The following is a 17,599-nucleotide window of genomic DNA, read 5'->3' on the forward strand; positions in this document are numbered from 1 at the left end:
GTGGACAAATTACGCACGTCTACGTCTTAGAGGGATCTTCCCTGACCGGGAATCGAACCCGGGCCGCGGCGGTGAAAGCGCCGAATCCTAGCCACTAGACCACCAGGGAGGAGATGCTCTTGTGAGCCTGCCTTGCTCACTTCCTTATTGTGACTAAGCTAACTCCACTGTATAGATTGCCCATAAAGTACGAGTGGGGAAAAGTTAGGTGTCACACAGTGTGTTTGTCATAAGCAATTACCTTTATCCTCCTGCAAAAGCCTTTTTACTCTGCAATCACCTCTTGCTGGACAGCCTGCGCTGGAGCAGCCAGCATGAAAAGGGAGCTGAGTAAGGCAGGGCCTAGGGTCTCACCAGGGTGGCCGAGTGGTTAAGGCGTTGGACTTAAGATCCAATGGACAGTTGTCCGCATGGGTTCGAGCCCCATCCCTGGTATGGGTTTTCAGCGGGTGTGTAGGAACTTGCAGATGCTTTTTTAAAGCATTTTCCTCTGCCCTCCTCACCCTCCCAGTGCCCTTCCTTAACAGTCCCAATTCACGTCTCAGCTGTGGGGTCTGCTGCTACTCTGCACTTAGCATGGATGCTTCCCAAAGCAATGCAGTGCCACCTACGCAGAGCCCCTGCTTAGAGAAATACACCTCCTATGTCTTTTCCCACTGAAGGGAGCAGGAGGAAGTACTTGCTTCCTGGGGAACATGGGCCTGCCACTGGAATTTGTTAACCCGCCTCTTGCGGATTTCTCCCCTTTCTTTGATTTACACCTGCAGGCTCTCCCTTGCCATCGGAGCAGGATCTGCTGATGCAGGCCCGGCTGGATCAAATGTGCAAAGGCTTGTCCCCAGGCCTCGGGAAAAAATTGAGCAGAGATTCCCGCCTCCGCCTCCTCTTGCCTTCCGAACGGGCTTCCAAACGGGCAATGCCCTGACGGGTCCCCCACGCCCCATCCTGCCCATGCCCACACCCCTGTATATGAGGGTGACCCATGTCCCTCACCCTCCATGCTCGAACGGAAGACACGTGTGTCCTGAGGGGAGCGCCAGACAGGCATTTCTCCGGCCAGGCAGACCCCTGCAGCACCCGTTAAGCTCCAAAGCCTGTACATTCCCAAGATGCCACTGGTCACTATGCAAATCAGACAGCCCTGGCCACACCCTCTCCACCGCTGGGCTCTGCTGCTTTCGGTACGTGCAGCTCAGCTTTTTCTTACCCTGAACCAGACTTCCGTTTCAGCAAAAAGCTGGGTTGCAGTGGGTCCGGGATGCCATTTGGAGACAAAGCCTGCGGCCCTGTCAAAGATGACTTCCTGCCGCACACCATGTGGTCAGAAGCCTACGAAAAGAAGCGCACCTCGGAATACAGAATCTCACTTCCTCAAGAGCCTTGCACAAGAGATTTTCCTCCCGCCGAGGAAAGCAACTCAAAGGGAACCTTGCGAAAATCAGATTAGGAGCCAGATTGCGGGATGCTAGGCAAACTGTTTGTCAGAAAAGCAAATTCATTTTGAGAAGCCCTGACCTGCGGGAAGGAAAAGCATTCAAGGGCAGAAGAAGGACTGTTCCCTGACCGGGAATCGAACCCGGGCCGCGGCAGTGAGAGCGCCGAATCCTAACCACTAGACCACCAGGGAACCCACAGCCATACAGCAAAAGTTCCTACACTGCTCTCCTAGTGACAAAGCTCATGGGGGCTGAAAGCATATTTTATTCTACAGCGAATATGAATCAGAACTTGAAAAAACACTCATGATTCCACCAGACTGTTTGTCACTTCCAAGCACAGGCCATCCCCTCCCCCGTGCTACTGAACCGACGAATTCCTGTACAATCGGGATCCCCGGGAAATCACAAGAGGGACACCTATTGGCCGCTGATAGCTCAAAGACAGCTGGTACACCTTCTCACACCTACCTCGTTATTCAGCTTGCTGGAAGAATACATTGCGAATGACCGATTCAAGAGTGCAAGGGAGAAGAGTGCTCCAAAGTAGATGTATACATCGCAGCCGGGTTTTCCAGCAATTTACCTTTCTGATGAGCTGGTACTGCACTTTACGCCCACATAGAGCACCTGACTGGGTGGGGGACTGCGTGCGCATGAAGGTGGCTGAGGGCAATGGGAGCAAAGCAACCTGGGACACAGGGGACCCAGCCCCTTTCCTCTGCTTTCGTCTATAGGTCGGGGTTCCTTTTTAAGGACCTTCGATTAAAAAAAGCTGAGCTGCGTGGACAAATTACGCACGTCTACGTCTTAGAGGGATCTTCCCTGACCGGGAATCGAACCCGGGCCGCGGCGGTGAAAGCGCCGAATCCTAGCCACTAGACCACCAGGGAGGAGATGCTCTTGTGAGCCTGCCTTGCTCACTTCCTTATTGTGACTAAGCTAACTCCACTGTATAGATTGCCCATAAAGTACGAGTGGGGAAAAGTTAGGTGTCACACAGTGTGTTTGTCATAAGCAATTACCTTTATCCTCCTGCAAAAGCCTTTTTACTCTGCAATCACCTCTTGCTGGACAGCCTGCGCTGGAGCAGCCAGCATGAAAAGGGAGCTGAGTAAGGCAGGGCCTAGGGTCTCACCAGGGTGGCCGAGTGGTTAAGGCGTTGGACTTAAGATCCAATGGACAGTTGTCCGCATGGGTTCGAGCCCCATCCCTGGTATGGGTTTTCAGCGGGTGTGTAGGAACTTGCAGATGCTTTTTTAAAGCATTTTCCTCTGCCCTCCTCACCCTCCCAGTGCCCTTCCTTAACAGTCCCAATTCACGTCTCAGCTGTGGGGTCTGCTGCTACTCTGCACTTAGCATGGATGCTTCCCAAAGCAATGCAGTGCCACCTACGCAGAGCCCCTGCTTAGAGAAATACACCTCCTATGTCTTTTCCCACTGAAGGGAGCAGGAGGAAGTACTTGCTTCCTGGGGAACATGGGCCTGCCACTGGAATTTGTTAACCCGCCTCTTGCGGATTTCTCCCCTTTCTTTGATTTACACCTGCAGGCTCTCCCTTGCCATCGGAGCAGGATCTGCTGATGCAGGCCCGGCTGGATCAAATGTGCAAAGGCTTGTCCCCAGGCCTCGGGAAAAAATTGAGCAGAGATTCCCGCCTCCGCCTCCTCTTGCCTTCCGAACGGGCTTCCAAACGGGCAATGCCCTGACGGGTCCCCCACGCCCCATCCTGCCCATGCCCACACCCCTGTATATGAGGGTGACCCATGTCCCTCACCCTCCATGCTCGAACGGAAGACACGTGTGTCCTGAGGGGAGCGCCAGACAGGCATTTCTCCGGCCAGGCAGACCCCTGCAGCACCCGTTAAGCTCCAAAGCCTGTACATTCCCAAGATGCCACTGGTCACTATGCAAATCAGACAGCCCTGGCCACACCCTCTCCACCGCTGGGCTCTGCTGCTTTCGGTACGTGCAGCTCAGCTTTTTCTTACCCTGAACCAGACTTCCGTTTCAGCAAAAAGCTGGGTTGCAGTGGGTCCGGGATGCCATTTGGAGACAAAGCCTGCGGCCCTGTCAAAGATGACTTCCTGCCGCACACCATGTGGTCAGAAGCCTACGAAAAGAAGCGCACCTCGGAATACAGAATCTCACTTCCTCAAGAGCCTTGCACAAGAGATTTTCCTCCCGCCGAGGAAAGCAACTCAAAGGGAACCTTGCGAAAATCAGATTAGGAGCCAGATTGCGGGATGCTAGGCAAACTGTTTGTCAGAAAAGCAAATTCATTTTGAGAAGCCCTGACCTGCGGGAAGGAAAAGCATTCAAGAGCAGAAGAAGGACTGTTCCCTGACCGGGAATCGAACCCGGGCCGCGGCAGTGAGAGCGCCGAATCCTAACCACTAGACCACCAGGGAACCCACAGCCATACAGCAAAAGTTCCTACACTGCTCTCCTAGTGACAAAGCTCATGGGGGCTGAAAGCATATTTTATTCTACAGCGAATATGAATCAGAACTTGAAAAAACACTCATGATTCCACCAGACTGTTTGTCACTTCCAAGCACAGGCCATCCCCTCCCCCGTGCTACTGAACCGACGAATTCCTGTACAATCGGGATCCCCGGGAAATCACAAGAGGGACACCTAGTGGCCGCTGATAGCTCAAAGACAGCTGGTACACCTTCTCACACCTACCTCGTTATTCAGCTTGCTGGAAGAATACATTGCGAATGACCGATTCAAGAGTGCAAGGGAGAAGAGTGCTCCAAAGTAGATGTATACATCGCAGCCGGGTTTTCCAGCAATTTACCTTTCTGATGAGCTGGTACTGCACTTTACGCCCACATAGAGCACCTGACTGGGTGGGGGACTGCGTGCGCATGAAGGTGGCTGAGGGCAATGGGAGCAAAGCAACCTGGGACACAGGGGACCCAGCCCCTTTCCTCTGCTTTCGTCTATAGGTCGGGGTGCCTTTTTAAGGACCTTCGATTAAAAAAAGCTGAGCTGCGTGGACAAATTACGCACGTCTACGTCTTAGAGGGATCTTCCCTGACCGGGAATCGAACCCGGGCCGCGGCGGTGAAAGCGCCGAATCCTAGCCACTAGACCACCAGGGAGGAGATGCTCTTGTGAGCCTGCCTTGCTCACTTCCTTATTGTGACTAAGCTAACTCCACTGTATAGATTGCCCATAAAGTACGAGTGGGGAAAAGTTAGGTGTCACACAGTGTGTTTGTCATAAGCAATTACCTTTATCCTCCTGCAAAAGCCTTTTTACTCTGCAATCACCTCTTGCTGGACAGCCTGCGCTGGAGCAGCCAGCATGAAAAGGGAGCTGAGTAAAGCAGGGCCTAGGGTCTCACCAGGGTGGCCGAGTGGTTAAGGCGTTGGACTTAAGATCCAATGGACAGTTGTCCGCATGGGTTCGAGCCCCATCCCTGGTATGGGTTTTCAGCGGGTGTGTAGGAACTTGCAGATGCTTTTTTAAAGCATTTTCCTCTGCCCTCCTCACCCTCCCAGTGCCCTTCCTTAACAGTCCCAATTCACGTCTCAGCTGTGGGGTCTGCTGCTACTCTGCACTTAGCATGGATGCTTCCCAAAGCAATGCAGTGCCACCTACGCAGAGCCCCTGCTTAGAGAAATACACCTCCTATGTCTTTTCCCACTGAAGGGAGCAGGAGGAAGTACTTGCTTCCTGGGGAACATGGGCCTGCCACTGGAATTTGTTAACCCGCCTCTTGCGGATTTCTCCCCTTTCTTTGATTTACACCTGCAGGCTCTCCCTTGCCATCGGAGCAGGATCTGCTGATGCAGGCCAGGCTGGATCAAATGTGCAAAGGCTTGTCCCCAGGCCTCGGGAAAAAATTGAGCAGAGATTCCCGCCTCCGCCTCCTCTTGCCTTCCGAACGGGCTTCCAAACGGGCAATGCCCTGACGGGTCCCCCACACCCCATCCTGCCCATGCCCACACCCCTGTATATGAGGGTGACCCATGTCCCTCACCCTCCATGCTCGAACGGAAGACACGTGTGTCCTGAGGGGAGCGCCAGCCAGGCATTTCTCCGGCCAGGCAGACCCCTGCAGCACCCGTTAGGCTCCAAAGCCTGTACATTCCCAAGATGCCACTGGCCACTATGCAAATCAGACAGCCCTGGCCACACCCTCTCCGCCGCTGGGCTCTGCTGCTTTCGGTACGTGCAGCTCAGCTTTTTCTTACCCTGAACCAGACTTCCGTTTCAGCAAAAAGCTGGGTTGCAGTGGGTCCGGGATGCCATTTGGAGACAAAGCCTGCGGCCCTGTCAAAGATGACTTCCTGCCGCACACCATGTGGTCAGAATCCTACGAAAAGAAGCGCACCTCGGAATACAGAATCTCACTTCCTCAAGAGCCTTGCACAAGAGATTTTCCTCCCGCCGAGGAAAGCAACTCAAAGGGAACCTTGCGAAAATCAGATTAGGAGCCAGATTGCGGGATGCTAGGCAAACTGTTTGTCAGAAAAGCAAATTCATTTTGAGAAGCCCTGACCTGCGGGAAGGAAAAGCATTCAAGGGCAGAAGAAGGACTGTTCCCTGACCGGGAATCGAACCCGGGCCGCGGCGGTGAGAGCGCCGAATCCTAACCACTAGACCACCAGGGAACCCACAGCCATACAGCAAAAGTTCCTACACTGCTCTCCTAGTGACAAAGCTCATGGGGGCTGAAAGCATATTTTATTCTACAGCGAATATGAATCAGAACTTGAAAAAACACTCATGATTCCACCAGACTGTTTGTCACTTCCAAGCACAGGCCATCCCCTCCCCCGTGCTACTGAACCGACGAATTCCTGTACAATCGGGATCCCTGGGAAATCACAAGAGGGACACCTATTGGCCGCTGATAGCTCAAAGACAGCTGGTACACCTTCTCACACCTACCTCGTTATTCAGCTTGCTGGAAGAATACATTGCGAATGACCGATTCAAGAGTGCAAGGGAGAAGAGTGCTCCAAAGTAGATGTATACATCGCAGCCGGGTTTTCCAGCAATTTACCTTTCTGATGAGCTGGTACTGCACTTTACGCCCACATAGAGCACCTGACTGGGTGGGGGACTGCGTGCGCATGAAGGTGGCTGAGGGCAATGGGAGCAAAGCAACCTGGGACACAGGGGACCCAGCCCCTTTCCTCTGCTTTCGTCTATAGGTCGGGGTGCCTTTTTAAGGACCTTCGATTAAAAAAAGCTGAGCTGCGTGGACAAATTACGCACGTCTACGTCTTAGAGGGATCTTCCCTGACCGGGAATCGAACCCGGGCCGCGGCGGTGAAAGCGCCGAATCCTAGCCACTAGACCACCAGGGAGGAGATGCTCTTGTGAGCCTGCCTTGCTCACTTCCTTATTGTGACTAAGCTAACTCCACTGTATAGATTGCCCATAAAGTACGAGTGGGGAAAAGTTAGGTGTCACACAGTGTGTTTGTCATAAGCAATTACCTTTATCCTCCTGCAAAAGCCTTTTTACTCTGCAATCACCTCTTGCTGGACAGCCTGCGCTGGAGCAGCCAGCATGAAAAGGGAGCTGAGTAAGGCAGGGCCTAGGGTCTCACCAGGGTGGCCGAGTGGTTAAGGCGTTGGACTTAAGATCCAATGGACAGTTGTCCGCATGGGTTCGAGCCCCATCCCTGGTATGGGTTTTCAGCGGGTGTGTAGGAACTTGCAGATGCTTTTTTAAAGCATTTTCCTCTGCCCTCCTCACCCTCCCAGTGCCCTTCCTTAACAGTCCCAATTCACGTCTCAGCTGTGGGGTCTGCTGCTACTCTGCACTTAGCATGGATGCTTCCCAAAGCAATGCAGTGCCACCTACGCAGAGCCCCTGCTTAGAGAAATACACCTCCTATGTCTTTTCCCACTGAAGGGAGCAGGAGGAAGTACTTGCTTCCTGGGGAACATGGGCCTGCCACTGGAATTTGTTAACCCGCCTCTTGCGGATTTCTCCCCTTTCTTTGATTTACACCTGCAGGCTCTCCCTTGCCATCGGAGCAGGATCTGCTGATGCAGGCCCGGCTGGATCAAATGTGCAAAGGCTTGTCCCCAGGCCTCGGGAAAAAATTGAGCAGAGATTCCCGCCTCCGCCTCCTCTTGCCTTCCGAACGGGCTTCCAAACGGGCAATGCCCTGACGGGTCCCCCACGCCCCATCCTGCCCATGCCCACACCCCTGTATATGAGGGTGACCCATGTCCCTCACCCTCCATGCTCGAACGGAAGACACGTGTGTCCTGAGGGGAGCGCCAGACAGGCATTTCTCCGGCCAGGCAGACCCCTGCAGCACCCGTTAAGCTCCAAAGCCTGTACATTCCCAAGATGCCACTGGTCACTATGCAAATCAGACAGCCCTGGCCACACCCTCTCCACCGCTGGGCTCTGCTGCTTTCGGTACGTGCAGCTCAGCTTTTTCTTACCCTGAACCAGACTTCCGTTTCAGCAAAAAGGTGGGTTGCAGTGGGTCCGGGATGCCATTTGGAGACAAAGCCTGCGGCCCTGTCAAAGATGACTTCCTGCCGCACACCATGTGGTCAGAAGCCTACGAAAAGAAGCGCACCTCGGAATACAGAATCTCACTTCCTCAAGAGCCTTGCACAAGAGATTTTCCTCCCGCCGAGGAAAGCAACTCAAAGGGAACCTTGCGAAAATCAAATTAGGAGCCAGATTGCGGGATGCTAGACAAACTGTTTGTCAGAAAAGCAAATTCATTTTGAGAAGCCCTGACCTGCGGGAAGGAAAAGCATTCAAGGGCAGAAGAAGGACTGTTCCCTGACCGGGAATCGAACCCGGGCCGCGGCAGTGAGAGCGCCGAATCCTAACCACTAGACCACCAGGGAACCCACAGCCATACAGCAAAAGTTCCTACACTGCTCTCCTAGTGACAAAGCTCATGGGGGCTGAAAGCATATTTTATTCTACAGCGAATATGAATCAGAACTTGAAAAAACACTCATGATTCCACCAGACTGTTTGTCACTTCCAAGCACAGGCCATCCCCTCCCCCGTGCTACTGAACCGACGAATTCCTGTACAATCGGGATCCCCGGGAAATCACAAGAGGGACACCTAGTGGCCGCTGATAGCTCAAAGACAGCTGGTACACCTTCTCACACCTACCTCGTTATTCAGCTTGCTGGAAGAATACATTGCGAATGACCGATTTAAGAGTGCAAGGGAGAAGAGTGCTCCAAAGTAGATGTATACATCGCAGCCGGGTTTTCCAGCAATTTACCTTTCTGATGAGCTGGTACTGCACTTTACGCCCACATAGAGCACCTGACTGGGTGGGGGACTGCGTGCGCATGAAGGTGGCTGAGGGCAATGGGAGCAAAGCAACCTGGGACACAGGGGACCCAGCCCCTTTCCTCTGCTTTCGTCTATAGGTCGGGGTGCCTTTTTAAGGACCTTCGATTAAAAAAAGCTGAGCTGCGTGGACAAATTACGCACGTCTACGTCTTAGAGGGATCTTCCCTGACCGGGAATCGAACCCGGGCCGCGGCGGTGAAAGCGCCGAATCCTAGCCACTAGACCACCAGGGAGGAGATGCTCTTGTGAGCCTGCCTTGCTCACTTCCTTATTGTGACTAAGCTAACTCCACTGTATATATTGCCCATAAAGTACGAGTGGGGAAAAGTTAGGTGTCACACAGTGTGTTTGTCATAAGCAATTACCTTTATCCTCCTGCAAAAGCCTTTTTACTCTGCAATCACCTCTTGCTGGACAGCCTGCGCTGGAGCAGCCAGCATGAAAAGGGAGCTGAGTAAGGCAGGGCCTAGGGTCTCACCAGGGTGGCCGAGTGGTTAAGGCGTTGGACTTAAGATCCAATGGACAGTTGTCCGCATGGGTTCGAGCCCCATCCCTGGTATGGGTTTTCAGCGGGTGTGTAGGAACTTGCAGATGCTTTTTTAAAGCATTTTCCTCTGCCCTCCTCACCCTCCCAGTGCCCTTCCTTAACAGTCCCAATTCACGTCTCAGCTGTGGGGTCTGCTGCTACTCTGCACTTAGCATGGATGCTTCCCAAAGCAATGCAGTGCCACCTACGCAGAGCCCCTGCTTAGAGAAATACACCTCCTATGTCTTTTCCCACTGAAGGGAGCAGGAGGAAGTACTTGCTTCCTGGGGAACATGGGCCTGCCACTGGAATTTGTTAACCCGCCTCTTGCGGATTCCTCCCCTTTCTTTGATTTACACCTGCAGGCTCTCCCTTGCCATCGGAGCAGGATCTGCTGATGCAGGCCCGGCTGGATCAAATGTGCAAAGGCTTGTCCCCAGGCCTCGGGAAAAAATTGAGCAGAGATTCCCGCCTCCGCCTCCTCTTGCCTTCCGAACGGGCTTCCAAACGGGCAATGCCCTGACGGGTCCCCCACACCCCATCCTGCCCATGCCCACACCCCTGTATATGAGGGTGACCCATGTCCCTCACCCTCCATGCTCGAACGGAAGACACGTGTGTCCTGAGGGGAGCGCCAGACAGGCATTTCTCCGGCCAGGCAGACCCCTGCAGCACCCGTTAGGCTCCAAAGCCTGTACATTCCCAAGATGCCACTGGCCACTATGCAAATCAGACAGCCCTGGCCACACCCTCTCCGCCGCTGGGCTCTGCTGCTTTCGGTACGTGCAGCTCAGCTTTTTCTTACCCTGAACCAGACTTCCGTTTCAGCAAAAAGCTGGGTTGCAGTGGGTCCGGGATGCCATTTGGAGACAAAGCCTGCGGCCCTGTCAAAGATGACTTCCTGCCGCACACCATGTGGTCAGAATCCTACGAAAAGAAGCGCACCTCGGAATACAGAATCTCACTTCCTCAAGAGCCTTGCACAAGAGATTTTCCTCCCGCCGAGGAAAGCAACTCAAAGGGAACCTTGCGAAAATCAGATTAGGAGCCAGATTGCGGGATGCTAGGCAAACTGTTTGTCAGAAAAGCAAATTCATTTTGAGAAGCCCTGACCTGCGGGAAGGAAAAGCATTCAAGGGCAGAAGAAGGACTGTTCCCTGACCGGGAATCGAAGCCGGGCCGCGGCGGTGAGAGCGCCGAATCCTAACCACTAGACCACCAGGGAACCCACAGCCATACAGCAAAAGTTCCTACACTGCTCTCCTAGTGACAAAGCTCATGGGGGCTGAAAGCATATTTTATTCTACAGCGAATATGAATCAGAACTTGAAAAAACACTCATGATTCCACCAGACTGTTTGTCACTTCCAAGCACAGGCCATCCCCTCCCCCGTGCTACTGAACCAACGAATTCCTGTACAATCGGGATCCCCGGGAAATCACAAGAGGGACACCTAGTGGCCGCTGATAGCTCAAAGACAGCTGGTACACCTTCTCACACCTACCTCGTTATTCAGCTTGCTGGAAGAATACATTGCGAATGACCGATTCAAGAGTGCAAGGGAGAAGAGTGCTCCAAAGTAGATGTATACATCGCAGCCGGGTTTTCCAGCAATTTACCTTTCTGATGAGCTGGTACTGCACTTTACGCCCACATAGAGCACCTGACTGGGTGGGGGACTGCGTGCGCATGAAGGTGGCTGAGGGCAATGGGAGCAAAGCAACCTGGGACACAGGGGACCCAGCCCCTTTCCTCTGCTTTCGTCTATAGGTCGGGGTGCCTTTTTAAGGACCTTCGATTAAAAAAAGCTGAGCTGCGTGGACAAATTACGCACGTCTACGTCTTAGAGGGATCTTCCCTGACCGGGAATCGAACCCGGGCCGCGGCGGTGAAAGCGCCGAATCCTAGCCACTAGACCACCAGGGAGGAGATGCTCTTGTGAGCCTGCCTTGCTCACTTCCTTATTGTGACTAAGCTAACTCCACTGTATAGATTGCCCATAAAGTACGAGTGGGGAAAAGTTAGGTGTCACACAGTGTGTTTGTCATAAGCAATTACCTTTATCCTCCTGCAAAAGCCTTTTTACTCTGCAATCACCTCTTGCTGGACAGCCTGCGCTGGAGCAGCCAGCATGAAAAGGGAGCTGAGTAAGGCAGGGCCTAGGGTCTCACCAGGGTGGCCGAGTGGTTAAGGCGTTGGACTTAAGATCCAATGGACAGTTGTCCGCATGGGTTCGAGCCCCATCCCTGGTATGGGTTTTCAGCGGGTGTGTAGGAACTTGCAGATGCTTTTTTAAAGCATTTTCCTCTGCCCTCCTCACCCTCCCAGTGCTCTTCCTTAACAGTCCCAATTCACGTCTCAGCTGTGGGGTCTGCTGCTACTCTGCACTTAGCATGGATGCTTCCCAAAGCAATGCAGTGCCACCTACGCAGAGCCCCTGCTTAGAGAAATACACCTCCTATGTCTTTTCCCACTGAAGGGAGCAGGAGGAAGTACTTGCTTCCTGGGGAACATGGGCCTGCCACTGGAATTTGTTAACCCGCCTCTTGCGGATTTCTCCCCTTTCTTTGATTTACACCTGCAGGCTCTCCCTTGCCATCGGAGCAGGATCTGCTGATGCAGGCCCGGCTGGATCAAATGTGCAAAGGCTTGTCCCCAGGCCTCGGGAAAAAATTGAGCAGAGATTCCCGCCTCCGCCTCCTCTTGCCTTCCGAACGGGCTTCCAAACGGGCAATGCCCTGACGGGTCCCCCACACCCCATCCTGCCCATGCCCACACCCCTGTATATGAGGGTGACCCATGTCCCTCACCCTCCATGCTCGAACGGAAGACACGTGTGTCCTGAGGGGAGCGCCAGACAGGCATTTCTCCGGCCAGGCAGACCCCTGCAGCACCCGTTAGGCTCCAAAGCCTGTACATTCCCAAGATGCCACTGGCCACTATGCAAATCAGACAGCCCTGGCCACACCCTCTCCGCCGCTGGGCTCTGCTGCTTTCGGTACGTGCAGCTCAGCTTTTTCTTACCCTGAACCAGACTTCCGTTTCAGCAAAAAGCTGGGTTGCAGTGGGTCCGGGATGCCATTTGGAGACAAAGCCTGCGGCCCTGTCAAAGATGACTTCCTGCCGCACACCATGTGGTCAGAATCCTACGAAAAGAAGCGCACCTCGGAATACAGAATCTCACTTCCTCAAGAGCCTTGCACAAGAGATTTTCCTCCCGCCGAGGAAAGCAACTCAAAGGGAACCTTGCGAAAATCAGATTAGGAGCCAGATTGCGGGATGCTAGGCAAACTGTTTGTCAGAAAAGCAAATTCATTTTGAGAAGCCCTGACCTGCGGGAAGGAAAAGCATTCAAGGGCAGAAGAAGGACTGTTCCCTGACCGGGAATCGAACCCGGGCCGCGGCGGTGAGAGCGCCGAATCCTAACCACTAGACCACCAGGGAACCCACAGCCATACAGCAAAAGTTCCTACACTGCTCTCCTAGTGACAAAGCTCATGGGGGCTGAAAGCATATTTTATTCTACAGCGAATATGAATCAGAACTTGAAAAAACACTCATGATTCCACCAGACTGTTTGTCACTTCCAAGCACAGGCCATCCCCTCCCCCGTGCTACTGAACCGACGAATTCCTGTACAATCCGGATCCCCGGGAAATCACAAGAGGGACACCTAGTGGCCGCTGATAGCTCAAAGACAGCTGGTACACCTTCTCACACCTACCTCGTTATTCAGCTTGCTGGAAGAATACATTGCGAATGACCGATTCAAGAGTGCAAGGGAGAAGAGTGCTCCAAAGTAGATGTATACATCGCAGCCGGGTTTTCCAGCAATTTACCTTTCTGATGAGCTGGTACTGCACTTTACGCCCACATAGAGCACCTGACTGGGTGGGGGACTGCGTGCGCATGAAGGTGGCTGAGGGCAATGGGAGCAAAGCAACCTGGGACACAGGGGACCCAGCCCCTTTCCTCTGCTTTCGTCTATAGGTCGGGGTGCCTTTTTAAGGACCTTCGATTAAAAAAAGCTGAGCTGCGTGGACAAATTACGCACGTCTACGTCTTAGAGGGATCTTCCCTGACCGGGAATCGAACCCGGGCTGCGGCGGTGAAAGCGCCGAATCCTAGCCACTAGACCACCAGGGAGGAGATGCTCTTGTGAGCCTGCCTTGCTCACTTCCTTATTGTGACTAAGCTAACTCCACTGTATAGATTGCCCATAAAGTACGAGTGGGGAAAAGTTAGGTGTCACACAGTGTGTTTGTCATAAGCAATTACCTTTATCCTCCTGCAAAAGCCTTTTTACTCTGCAATCACCTCTTGCTGGACAGCCTGCGCTGGAGCAGCCAGCATGAAAAGGGAGCTGAGTAAGGCAGGGCCTAGGGTCTCACCAGGGTGGCCGAGTGGTTAAGGCGTTGGACTTAAGATCCAATGGACAGTTGTCCGCATGGGTTCGAGCCCCATCCCTGGTATGGGTTTTCAGCGGGTGTGTAGGAACTTGCAGATGCTTTTTTAAAGCATTTTCCTCTGCCCTCCTCACCCTCCCAGTGCCCTTCCTTAACAGTCCCAATTCACGTCTCAGCTGTGGGGTCTGCTGCTACTCTGCACTTAGCATGGATGCTTCCCAAAGCAATGCAGTGCCACCTACGCAGAGCCCCTGCTTAGAGAAATACACCTCCTATGTCTTTTCCCACTGAAGGGAGCAGGAGGAAGTACTTGCTTCCTGGGGAACATGGGCCTGCCACTGGAATTTGTTAACCCGCCTCTTGCGGATTTCTCCCCTTTCTTTGATTTACACCTGCAGGCTCTCCCTTGCCATCGGAGCAGGATCTGCTGATGCAGGCCCGGCTGGATCAAATGTGCAAAGGCTTGTCCCCAGGCCTCGGGAAAAAATTGAGCAGAGATTCCCGCCTCCGCCTCCTCTTGCCTTCCGAACGGGCTTCCAAACGGGCAATGCCCTGACGGGTCCCCCACGCCCCATCCTGCCCATGCCCACACCCCTGTATATGAGGGTGACCCATGTCCCTCACCCTCCATGCTCGAACGGAAGACACGTGTGTCCTGAGGGGAGCGCCAGACAGGCATTTCTCCGGCCAGGCAGACCCCTGCAGCACCCGTTAAGCTCCAAAGCCTGTACATTCCCAAGATGCCACTGGTCACTATGCAAATCAGACAGCCCTGGCCACACCCTCTCCACCGCTGGGCTCTGCTGCTTTCGGTACGTGCAGCTCAGCTTTTTCTTACCCTGAACCAGACTTCCGTTTCAGCAAAAAGGTGGGTTGCAGTGGGTCCGGGATGCCATTTGGAGACAAAGCCTGCGGCCCTGTCAAAGATGACTTCCTGCCGCACACCATGTGGTCAGAAGCCTACGAAAAGAAGCGCACCTCGGAATACAGAATCTCACTTCCTCAAGAGCCTTGCACAAGAGATTTTCCTCCCGCCGAGGAAAGCAACTCAAAGGGAACCTTGCGAAAATCAAATTAGGAGCCAGATTGCGGGATGCTAGACAAACTGTTTGTCAGAAAAGCAAATTCATTTTGAGAAGCCCTGACCTGCGGGAAGGAAAAGCATTCAAGGGCAGAAGAAGGACTGTTCCCTGACCGGGAATCGAACCCGGGCCGCGGCAGTGAGAGCGCCGAATCCTAACCACTAGACCACCAGGGAACCCACAGCCATACAGCAAAAGTTCCTACACTGCTCTCCTAGTGACAAAGCTCATGGGGGCTGAAAGCATATTTTATTCTACAGCGAATATGAATCAGAACTTGAAAAAACACTCATGATTCCACCAGACTGTTTGTCACTTCCAAGCACAGGCCATCCCCTCCCCCGTGCTACTGAACCGACGAATTCCTGTACAATCGGGATCCCCGGGAAATCACAAGAGGGACACCTAGTGGCCGCTGATAGCTCAAAGACAGCTGGTACACCTTCTCACACCTACCTCGTTATTCAGCTTGCTGGAAGAATACATTGCGAATGACCGATTTAAGAGTGCAAGGGAGAAGAGTGCTCCAAAGTAGATGTATACATCGCAGCCGGGTTTTCCAGCAATTTACCTTTCTGATGAGCTGGTACTGCACTTTACGCCCACATAGAGCACCTGACTGGGTGGGGGACTGCGTGCGCATGAAGGTGGCTGAGGGCAATGGGAGCAAAGCAACCTGGGACACAGGGGACCCAGCCCCTTTCCTCTGCTTTCGTCTATAGGTCGGGGTGCCTTTTTAAGGACCTTCGATTAAAAAAAGCTGAGCTGCGTGGACAAATTACGCACGTCTACGTCTTAGAGGGATCTTCCCTGACCGGGAATCGAACCCGGGCCGCGGCGGTGAAAGCGCCGAATCCTAGCCACTAGACCACCAGGGAGGAGATGCTCTTGTGAGCCTGCCTTGCTCACTTCCTTATTGTGACTAAGCTAACTCCACTGTATATATTGCCCATAAAGTACGAGTGGGGAAAAGTTAGGTGTCACACAGTGTGTTTGTCATAAGCAATTACCTTTATCCTCCTGCAAAAGCCTTTTTACTCTGCAATCACCTCTTGCTGGACAGCCTGCGCTGGAGCAGCCAGCATGAAAAGGGAGCTGAGTAAGGCAGGGCCTAGGGTCTCACCAGGGTGGCCGAGTGGTTAAGGCGTTGGACTTAAGATCCAATGGACAGTTGTCCGCATGGGTTCGAGCCCCATCCCTGGTATGGGTTTTCAGCGGGTGTGTAGGAACTTGCAGATGCTTTTTTAAAGCATTTTCCTCTGCCCTCCTCACCCTCCCAGTGCCCTTCCTTAACAGTCCCAATTCACGTCTCAGCTGTGGGGTCTGCTGCTACTCTGCACTTAGCATGGATGCTTCCCAAAGCAATGCAGTGCCACCTACGCAGAGCCCCTGCTTAGAGAAATACACCTCCTATGTCTTTTCCCACTGAAGGGAGCAGGAGGAAGTACTTGCTTCCTGGGGAACATGGGCCTGCCACTGGAATTTGTTAACCCGCCTCTTGCGGATTCCTCCCCTTTCTTTGATTTACACCTGCAGGCTCTCCCTTGCCATCGGAGCAGGATCTGCTGATGCAGGCCCGGCTGGATCAAATGTGCAAAGGCTTGTCCCCAGGCCTCGGGAAAAAATTGAGCAGAGATTCCCGCCTCCGCCTCCTCTTGCCTTCCGAACGGGCTTCCAAACGGGCAATGCCCTGACGGGTCCCCCACACCCCATCCTGCCCATGCCCACACCCCTGTATATGAGGGTGACCCATGTCCCTCACCCTCCATGCTCGAACGGAAGACACGTGTGTCCTGAGGGGAGCGCCAGACAGGCATTTCTCCGGCCAGGCAGACCCCTGCAGCACCCGTTAGGCTCCAAAGCCTGTACATTCCCAAGATGCCACTGGCCACTATGCAAATCAGACAGCCCTGGCCACACCCTCTCCGCCGCTGGGCTCTGCTGCTTTCGGTACGTGCAGCTCAGCTTTTTCTTACCCTGAACCAGACTTCCGTTTCAGCAAAAAGCTGGGTTGCAGTGGGTCCGGGATGCCATTTGGAGACAAAGCCTGCGGCCCTGTCAAAGATGACTTCCTGCCGCACACCATGTGGTCAGAATCCTACGAAAAGAAGCGCACCTCGGAATACAGAATCTCACTTCCTCAAGAGCCTTGCACAAGAGATTTTCCTCCCGCCGAGGAAAGCAACTCAAAGGGAACCTTGCGAAAATCAGATTAGGAGCCAGATTGCGGGATGCTAGGCAAACTGTTTGTCAGAAAAGCAAATTCATTTTGAGAAGCCCTGACCTGCGGGAAGGAAAAGCATTCAAGGGCAGAAGAAGGACTGTTCCCTGACCGGGAATCGAAGCCGGGCCGCGGCGGTGAGAGCGCCGAATCCTAACCACTAGACCACCAGGGAACCCACAGCCATACAGCAAAAGTTCCTACACTGCTCTCCTAGTGACAAAGCTCATGGGGGCTGAAAGCATATTTTATTCTACAGCGAATATGAATCAGAACTTGAAAAAACACTCATGATTCCACCAGACTGTTTGTCACTTCCAAGCACAGGCCATCCCCTCCCCCGTGCTACTGAACCAACGAATTCCTGTACAATCGGGATCCCCGGGAAATCACAAGAGGGACACCTAGTGGCCGCTGATAGCTCAAAGACAGCTGGTACACCTTCTCACACCTACCTCGTTATTCAGCTTGCTGGAAGAATACATTGCGAATGACCGATTCAAGAGTGCAAGGGAGAAGAGTGCTCCAAAGTAGATGTATACATCGCAGCCGGGTTTTCCAGCAATTTACCTTTCTGATGAGCTGGTACTGCACTTTACGCCCACAT

The 17,599-nt window shown here is 53.3% G+C and overlaps 9 non-coding genes across 9 annotated transcripts; all 9 read right to left on the reverse strand.

The window, feature by feature from the left end:
- Positions 1-37: 37 nt before the first annotated feature.
- On the reverse strand, positions 38-109 carry TRNAE-UUC (transfer RNA glutamic acid (anticodon UUC)). Its single transcript has one exon. It is a non-coding gene; the product is annotated as a tRNA-Glu (tRNA).
- Positions 110-2,257: 2,148 nt separating this feature from the next.
- Positions 2,258-2,329, reverse strand: TRNAE-UUC (transfer RNA glutamic acid (anticodon UUC)). Its single transcript has one exon. It is a non-coding gene; the product is annotated as a tRNA-Glu (tRNA).
- Positions 2,330-4,477: 2,148 nt separating this feature from the next.
- TRNAE-UUC (transfer RNA glutamic acid (anticodon UUC)) lies at positions 4,478-4,549 on the reverse strand. The gene has a single exon. It is a non-coding gene; the product is annotated as a tRNA-Glu (tRNA).
- A 1,446-nt stretch (positions 4,550-5,995) lies between these two features.
- On the reverse strand, positions 5,996-6,067 carry TRNAE-CUC (transfer RNA glutamic acid (anticodon CUC)). Its single transcript has one exon. It is a non-coding gene; the product is annotated as a tRNA-Glu (tRNA).
- Positions 6,068-6,697: 630 nt separating this feature from the next.
- TRNAE-UUC (transfer RNA glutamic acid (anticodon UUC)) lies at positions 6,698-6,769 on the reverse strand. The gene has a single exon. It is a non-coding gene; the product is annotated as a tRNA-Glu (tRNA).
- Positions 6,770-8,917: 2,148 nt separating this feature from the next.
- Positions 8,918-8,989, reverse strand: TRNAE-UUC (transfer RNA glutamic acid (anticodon UUC)). Its single transcript has one exon. It is a non-coding gene; the product is annotated as a tRNA-Glu (tRNA).
- Positions 8,990-11,137: 2,148 nt separating this feature from the next.
- TRNAE-UUC (transfer RNA glutamic acid (anticodon UUC)) lies at positions 11,138-11,209 on the reverse strand. Its single transcript has one exon. It is a non-coding gene; the product is annotated as a tRNA-Glu (tRNA).
- A 1,446-nt stretch (positions 11,210-12,655) lies between these two features.
- Positions 12,656-12,727, reverse strand: TRNAE-CUC (transfer RNA glutamic acid (anticodon CUC)). Its single transcript has one exon. It is a non-coding gene; the product is annotated as a tRNA-Glu (tRNA).
- A 2,850-nt stretch (positions 12,728-15,577) lies between these two features.
- On the reverse strand, positions 15,578-15,649 carry TRNAE-UUC (transfer RNA glutamic acid (anticodon UUC)). Its single transcript has one exon. It is a non-coding gene; the product is annotated as a tRNA-Glu (tRNA).
- Positions 15,650-17,599: the final 1,950 nt, after the last annotated feature.

The sequence above is a fragment of the Triturus cristatus genome, chromosome 5_2 (genome assembly GCF_964204655.1).
Source record: "Triturus cristatus chromosome 5_2, aTriCri1.1, whole genome shotgun sequence".
NCBI classification, from domain to species: Eukaryota; Metazoa; Chordata; class Amphibia; order Caudata; family Salamandridae; genus Triturus; species Triturus cristatus.